This window comes from Mesoplodon mirus (assembly GCF_964341445.2).
Source record: "Mesoplodon mirus genome assembly, chromosome: 1".
In the NCBI taxonomy this organism is placed as follows: Eukaryota; Metazoa; Chordata; class Mammalia; order Artiodactyla; family Ziphiidae; genus Mesoplodon; species Mesoplodon mirus.
Genome location: NC_138976.1, coordinates 186932743 through 186940213, shown reverse-complemented (window position 1 = coordinate 186940213; position 7471 = coordinate 186932743).

Here is a 7471-nt window from a genome sequence, read left to right as displayed (position 1 = left end):
CTAAACAGCTGACCTTGTAAGAGGCTTAGGTGTGAACGCTCGTAAGTTTCAGCAGAGAGTCGGCAAAGATTTATTTGTGTCCCTACAATGAGTGGCCCGCAAGGACCCCGTTTTCTACAAGTGTTGGTCCAATACTCCCTCTAGAGGCAGGGGACTCAGACAGGGCTGCTTTGCGGCCCCCGATCTGGGGCAGGGGCAGTGGGCGGCCTGTGACCCGGGCAGGAGCCTCTCCGCGTGTGTTCCTGGGACCCATCTGCCTGCGAACTTCGGTCACCTGGCAGGAAGTTATGATGCCCAGACCTATGCTTAACTGTGCAGCGCGGTGTACTGCGCGGACACGTTCCACACACACTTCAAGTAAGAGGGCGGCCTGAGTGGAAAGGTGAGAGTTTGGGCAGCTGTGCAGACAAAGAAGGCGCCCTTTGGCCTGGGCCTAAAATCTTGTGACAGTCCACTGGGCCTGCCGGGCTCTGAGGGCCCGGCCCTGAGCCCCCTGCTCCCCTGCCCTTTGTTCAGTCACAGCAGAGATGGCCACACCCACTCCCTCAGTGAGGGCAGTGTTCCAACCTCCCTCAGCCCCGCCCCCTCTCCGCAGTTTACCATGGACTACAGAGGCTGCATTCTGAGGCCAGGGCGTTCCGAGAATGCCAAGGGCAGACATGATGACCTTAAATGATTTCCTCTTGTGTCAGTGTTGGTAAACTTTAGGAGCTAGGAAATGGTCCACTTTACAGAAATGTTCAAATTTACTGGCATTTCATATATTCTCTGCTCTAACATTGTCCTGACTCTTTCTGTATATTCTTTACTTATGTTTTGGTTTTCCTTAATCAAAGTGTGTCTTTTAAATCTTTTCAAAGAAGATTCTTTGGACTTACTATATCACCTCAATTTTATACGTTTTCTGTTGTATTAAGTTCTGCTCATATCTTTATTTATCTTTTTTCTATGTTCTCATGGTTTATTGTTTTCATCTTCTGATGTCAATTAAAACACTTGGTTATTCATTTTAATAAATCTTTTTACTTATAAAGATTTGAACTTTTGAAGATTCCAGCTTACTTGTACGTGTCTAAGGGTCAGGTCCTCTCCATTGTTGCTGGCCTAAGGCTTAGTTCACCATACAGCAATGTATATATTGACCTATTTTGCCCTCGACTTTCTGTGATTCCCTACATCTCACCTTTCTTTGCAGACAAGCCATTGGAAATACCCTTAACTTATTTCACAGCCAATAAGTCTTTGAAATAATGTGTATTTTTTAGAGAAATCTTCTTATATAATTAGGCAGAAAATCTGACCTGCCATAGTTTTCAAAACAGCATAATTTCACTCTTCTCAATGATTAATCTGTTGTATTACACAACCTTGGAGTATTTAGCTTTATCAATGACATGTCCTTGAAAAATGTTTTAGAGATCCTACCAGTCTTTGAAAACATCCTTGTGCCTTGTTTCAGTTCCAGTTTGATGTATATTTTCTGCCTTGCACCCGATTATTCCTACATCTGATGGATGGCCTTGGGAATCTAATTCTGGTATTGATGGCTTTGGCTGATTGTCTCCCCTTGTAGCTGCTTTCTTCATTATTGTGTAAATTTAGATCATGAGCTCATGTGTAGCTAAACAGCTGACCTTGTAAGAGGCTTAGGTGTGAACGCTCGTAAGTTTCAGCAGAGAGTCAGCAAAGATTTATTTGTGTCCCTACAATGAGTGGCCCGCAAGGACCCCGTTTTCTACAAGTGTTGGTCCAATACTCGCTCTAGAGGCAGGGGACTCAGACAGGGCTGCTATGCGGCCCCCGATATGGGGCAGGGGCAGTGGGCGGCCTGTGACCCGGGCAGGAGCCTCTCCGTGTGTGTCCCTGGGACCCATCTGCCTGCGAACTTCGGTCACCTGGCAGGAAGCTATGATGCCCAGACCTATGCTTAACTGTGTAGCGCGGTGTACTGCGCGGACACGTTCCACACAGACTTCAAGTAAGAGGGCGGCCTGAGTGGAAAGGTGAGAGTTTGGGCAGCTGTGCAGACAAAGAAGGCGCCCTTTGGCCTGGGCCTAAAAGCTTGTGACAGTCCACTGGGCCTGCCGGGCTCTGAGGGCCCTGCCCTGGGCCCCCTGCTCCCCTGCCCTTTGTTCAGTCACAGCAGAGATGGCCACACCCACTCCCTCAGTGAGGGCAGTGTTCCAACCTCCCTCAGCCCCGCCCCCTCTCCGCAGTTTACCATGGACTACAGAGGCTGCATTCTGAGGCCAGGGCGTTCCGAGAATGCCAAGGGCAGACATGATGACCTTAAATGATTTCCTCTTGTGTCAGTGTTGGTAAACTTTAGGAGCTAGGAAATGGTCCACTTTACAGAAATGTTCAAATTTACTGGCATTTCATATATTCTCTGCTCTAACATTGTCCTGACTCTTTCTGTATATTCTTTACTTATGTTTTGGTTTTCCTTAATCAAAGTGTGTCTTTTAAATCTTTTCAAAGAAGATTCTTTGGACTTACTAAATCACCTCAATTTTATACGTTTTCTGTTGTATTAAGTTCTGCTCATATCTTTATTTATCTTTTTTCTATGTTCTCAGGGTTTATTGTTTTCATCTTCTGATGTCAATTAAAACACTTGGTTATTCATTTTAATAAATCTTTTTACTTATAAAGATTTGAACTTTTGAAGATTCCAGCTTACTTGTACGTGTCTAAGGGTCAGGTCCTCTCCATTGTTGCTGGCCTAAGGCTTAGTTCACCATACAGCAATGTATATATTGACCTATTTTGCCCTCGACTTTCTGTGATTCCCTACATCTCACCTTTCTTTGCAGACAAGCCATTGGAAATACCCTTAACTTATTTCACAGCCAATAAGTCTTTGAAATAATGTGTATTTTTTAGAGAAATCTTCTTATATAATTAGGAAGAAAATCTGACCTGCCATAGTTTTCAAAACAGCATAATTTCACTCTTCTCAATGATTAATCTGTTGTATTACACAACCTTGGAGTATTTAGCTTTATCAATGACATGTCCTTGAAAAATGTTTTAGAGATCCTACCAGTCTTTGAAAACATCCTTGTGCCTTGTTTCAGTTCCAGTTTTATGTATATTTTCTGCCTTGCACCCGATTATTCCTACATCTGATGGATGGCCTTGGGAATCTAATTCTGGTATTGATGGTTTTGGCTGATTGTCTCCCCTTGTAGCTGCTTTCTTCATTATTGTGTAAATTTAGATCATGAGCTCATGTGTAGCTAAACAGCTGACATTGTAAGAGGCTTAGGTGTGAACGCTCGTATGTTTCAGCAGAGATTCGGCAAAGATTTATTTGTGTCCCTCCAATGAGTGGCCCGCAAGGACCCCGTTTTCTACAAGTGTTGGTCCAATACTCGCTCTAGAGGCAGGGGACTCAGACAGGGCTGCTATGCGGCCCCCGATCTGGGGCAGGGGCAGTGGGCGGCCTGTGACCCGGGCAGGAGCCTCTCCACGTGTGTCCCTGGGACCCATCTGCCTGCGAACTTCGGTCACCTGGCAGGAAGCTATGATGCCCAGACCTATGCTTAACTGTGTAGCGTGGTGTACTGCGTGGACACGTTCCACACACACTTCAAGTAAGAGGGCGGCCTGAGTGGAAAGGTGAGAGTTTGGGCAGCTGTGCAGACAAAGAAGGCGCCCTTTGTCCTGGGCCTAAAAGCTTGTGACAGTCCACTGGGCCTGCCGGGCTCTGAGGGCCCTGCCCTGGGCCACCTGCTCCCCTGCCCTTTGTTCAGTCACAGCAGAGATGGCCACATCCACTCCCTCAGTGAGGGCAGTGTTCCAACCTCCCTCAGCCCCGCCCCCTCTCCGCAGTTTACCATGGACTACAGAGGCTGGATTCTGAGGCCAGGGCGTTCCGAGAATGCCAAGGGCAGACATGATGACCTTAAATGATTTCCTCTTGTGTCAGTGTTGGTAAACTTTAGGAGCTAGGAAATGGTCCACTTTACAGAAATGTTCAAATTTACTGACATTTCATATATTCTCTGCTCTAACATTGTCCTGACTCTTTCTGTATATTCTTTACTTATGTTTTGGTTTTCCTTAATCAAAGTGTGTCTTTTAAATCTTTTCAAAGAAGATTCTTTGGACTTACTAAATCACCTGAATTTTATACGTTTTCTGTTGTATTAAGTTCTGCTCAAATCTTTATTTATCTTTTTTCTATGTTCTCAGGGTTTATTGTTTTCATCTTCTGATGTCAATTAAAACACTTGGTTATTCATTTTAATAAATCTTTTTACTTATAAAGATTTGAACTTTTGAAGATTCCAGCTTACTTGTACGTGTCTAAGGGTCAGGTCCTCTCCATTGTTGCTGGCCTAAGGCTTAGTTCACCATACAGCAATGTATATATTGACCTATTTTGCCCTCGACTTTCTGTGATTCCCTACATCTCACCTTTCTTTGCAGACAAGCCATTTGAAATACCCTTAACTTATTTCACAGCCAAGAAGTCTTTGAAATAATGTGTATTTTTTAGAGAAATCTTCTTATATAATTAGGCAGAAAATCAGACCTGCCATAGTTTTCAAAACAGCATAATTTCACTCTTCTCAATGATTAATCTGTTGTATTACACAACCTTGGAGTATTTAGCTTTATCAATGACATGTCCTTGAAAAATGTTTTAGAGATCCTACCAGTCTTTGAAAACATCCTTGTGCCTTGTTTCAGTTCCAGTTTGATGTATATTTTCTGCCTTGCACCCGATTATTCCTACATCTGATGGATGGCCTTGGGAATCTAATTCTGGTATTGATGGTTTTGGCTGATTGTCTCCCCTTGTAGCTGCTTTCTTCATTATTGTGTAAATTTAGATCATGAGCTCATGTTTAGCTAAACAGCTGACCTTGTAAGAGGCTTAGGTGTGAACGCTCGTAAGTTTCAGCAGAGAGTCGGCAAAGATTTATTTGTGTCCCTACAATGAGTGGCCCGCAAGGACCCCGTTTTCTACAAGTGTTGGTCCAATACTCCCTCTAGAGGCAGGGGACTCAGACAGGGCTGCTTTGCGGCCCCCGATCTGGGGCAGGGGCAGTGGGCGGCCTGTGACCCGGGCAGGAGCCTCTCCGCGTGTGTTCCTGGGACCCATCTGCCTGCGAACTTCGGTCACCTGGCAGGAAGTTATGATGCCCAGACCTATGCTTAACTGTGCAGCGCGGTGTACTGCGCGGACACGTTCCACACACACTTCAAGTAAGAGGGCGGCCTGAGTGGAAAGGTGAGAGTTTGGGCAGCTGTGCAGACAAAGAAGGCGCCCTTTGGCCTGGGCCTAAAATCTTGTGACAGTCCACTGGGCCTGCCGGGCTCTGAGGGCCCGGCCCTGAGCCCCCTGCTCCCCTGCCCTTTGTTCAGTCACAGCAGAGATGGCCACACCCACTCCCTCAGTGAGGGCAGTGTTCCAACCTCCCTCAGCCCCGCCCCCTCTCCGCAGTTTACCATGGACTACAGAGGCTGCATTCTGAGGCCAGGGCGTTCCGAGAATGCCAAGGGCAGACATGATGACCTTAAATGATTTCCTCTTGTGTCAGTGTTGGTAAACTTTAGGAGCTAGGAAATGGTCCACTTTACAGAAATGTTCAAATTTACTGGCATTTCATATATTCTCTGCTCTAACATTGTCCTGACTCTTTCTGTATATTCTTTACTTATGTTTTGGTTTTCCTTAATCAAAGTGTGTCTTTTAAATCTTTTCAAAGAAGATTCTTTGGACTTACTATATCACCTCAATTTTATACGTTTTCTGTTGTATTAAGTTCTGCTCATATCTTTATTTATCTTTTTTCTATGTTCTCATGGTTTATTGTTTTCATCTTCTGATGTCAATTAAAACACTTGGTTATTCATTTTAATAAATCTTTTTACTTATAAAGATTTGAACTTTTGAAGATTCCAGCTTACTTGTACGTGTCTAAGGGTCAGGTCCTCTCCATTGTTGCTGGCCTAAGGCTTAGTTCACCATACAGCAATGTATATATTGACCTATTTTGCCCTCGACTTTCTGTGATTCCCTACATCTCACCTTTCTTTGCAGACAAGCCATTGGAAATACCCTTAACTTATTTCACAGCCAATAAGTCTTTGAAATAATGTGTATTTTTTAGAGAAATCTTCTTATATAATTAGGCAGAAAATCTGACCTGCCATAGTTTTCAAAACAGCATAATTTCACTCTTCTCAATGATTAATCTGTTGTATTACACAACCTTGGAGTATTTAGCTTTATCAATGACATGTCCTTGAAAAATGTTTTAGAGATCCTACCAGTCTTTGAAAACATCCTTGTGCCTTGTTTCAGTTCCAGTTTGATGTATATTTTCTGCCTTGCACCCGATTATTCCTACATCTGATGGATGGCCTTGGGAATCTAATTCTGGTATTGATGGCTTTGGCTGATTGTCTCCCCTTGTAGCTGCTTTCTTCATTATTGTGTAAATTTAGATCATGAGCTCATGTTTAGCTAAACAGCTGACCTTGTAAGACGCTTAGGTGTGAACGCTCGTAAACTTCTGCAGAAAGACAGCAAAGATTATTTGTGTCCCTCCAATGAGTTGCCCACGAGGACACCGTTTTCTACAAGTGTTGGTCCAATACTCCCTCTAGAGGAAGGGGACTCCGACAGGGCTGATTGGCGGCCCCCGATCTGGGGCAGGGGCTGTGGGCAGCATGTGGCCCGGGCAGGAGCCTATTTGCATGTGTCCCTGGGACACATCTGCCTGCGAACTTCGGTCACCTGGCAGGAAGCTACGATGCCCAGACCTATGGTTAGCTGTGCAGCGAGGTGTACTGTGAGGACAGGTTCCACACACACTTCAAGTAAGAGGTCGGCCTGAGTGGAAAGGTGAGAGTTTGGCCAGCTGTGCAGACAAAGAAGGCGCCCTTTGGCCTGGGACTAAATGCTTGTGACACCCCACTGGACCTGCCATGCTCTGAGGGCCCTGCCCTGGGCCCCCTGCTCCCCTGCCTTTTGTTCAGTCACAGCAGAGATGGCCACACCCACTCCTTCAGTGAGGCCAGAGTTCCAACCACCCTCAGCCCCGCCCCCTCTCCGCAGGTTACCATGGACTACAGAGGCTGCATCCTGAGGCCAGGGCGTTCCGAGAATGCCAAGGGCAGACATGATGACCTTAAATGATTTCCTCTTGTGTCAGGTTTGGTAAACTTTAGGAGCTAGGAAATGGTCCACTTTACAGAAATGTTCAAATTTACTGGCATTTCATATATTCTCTGCTATAACATTGTCCTGATTCTTTCTGTATATTCTATACTTATGTTTTTGTTTTCCTTAATCAAAGTGTGTCTTTTCAATCTTTTCAAAGAAAATTCTTTGGACTTACTAAATCACCTGAATTTTATACGTTTTCTGTTGTATTAAGTTCTGCTCATATCTTTATTTATCTTTTTTCTATGTTCTCAGGGTTTATTGTTTTGATCTTCTGATGTCAAT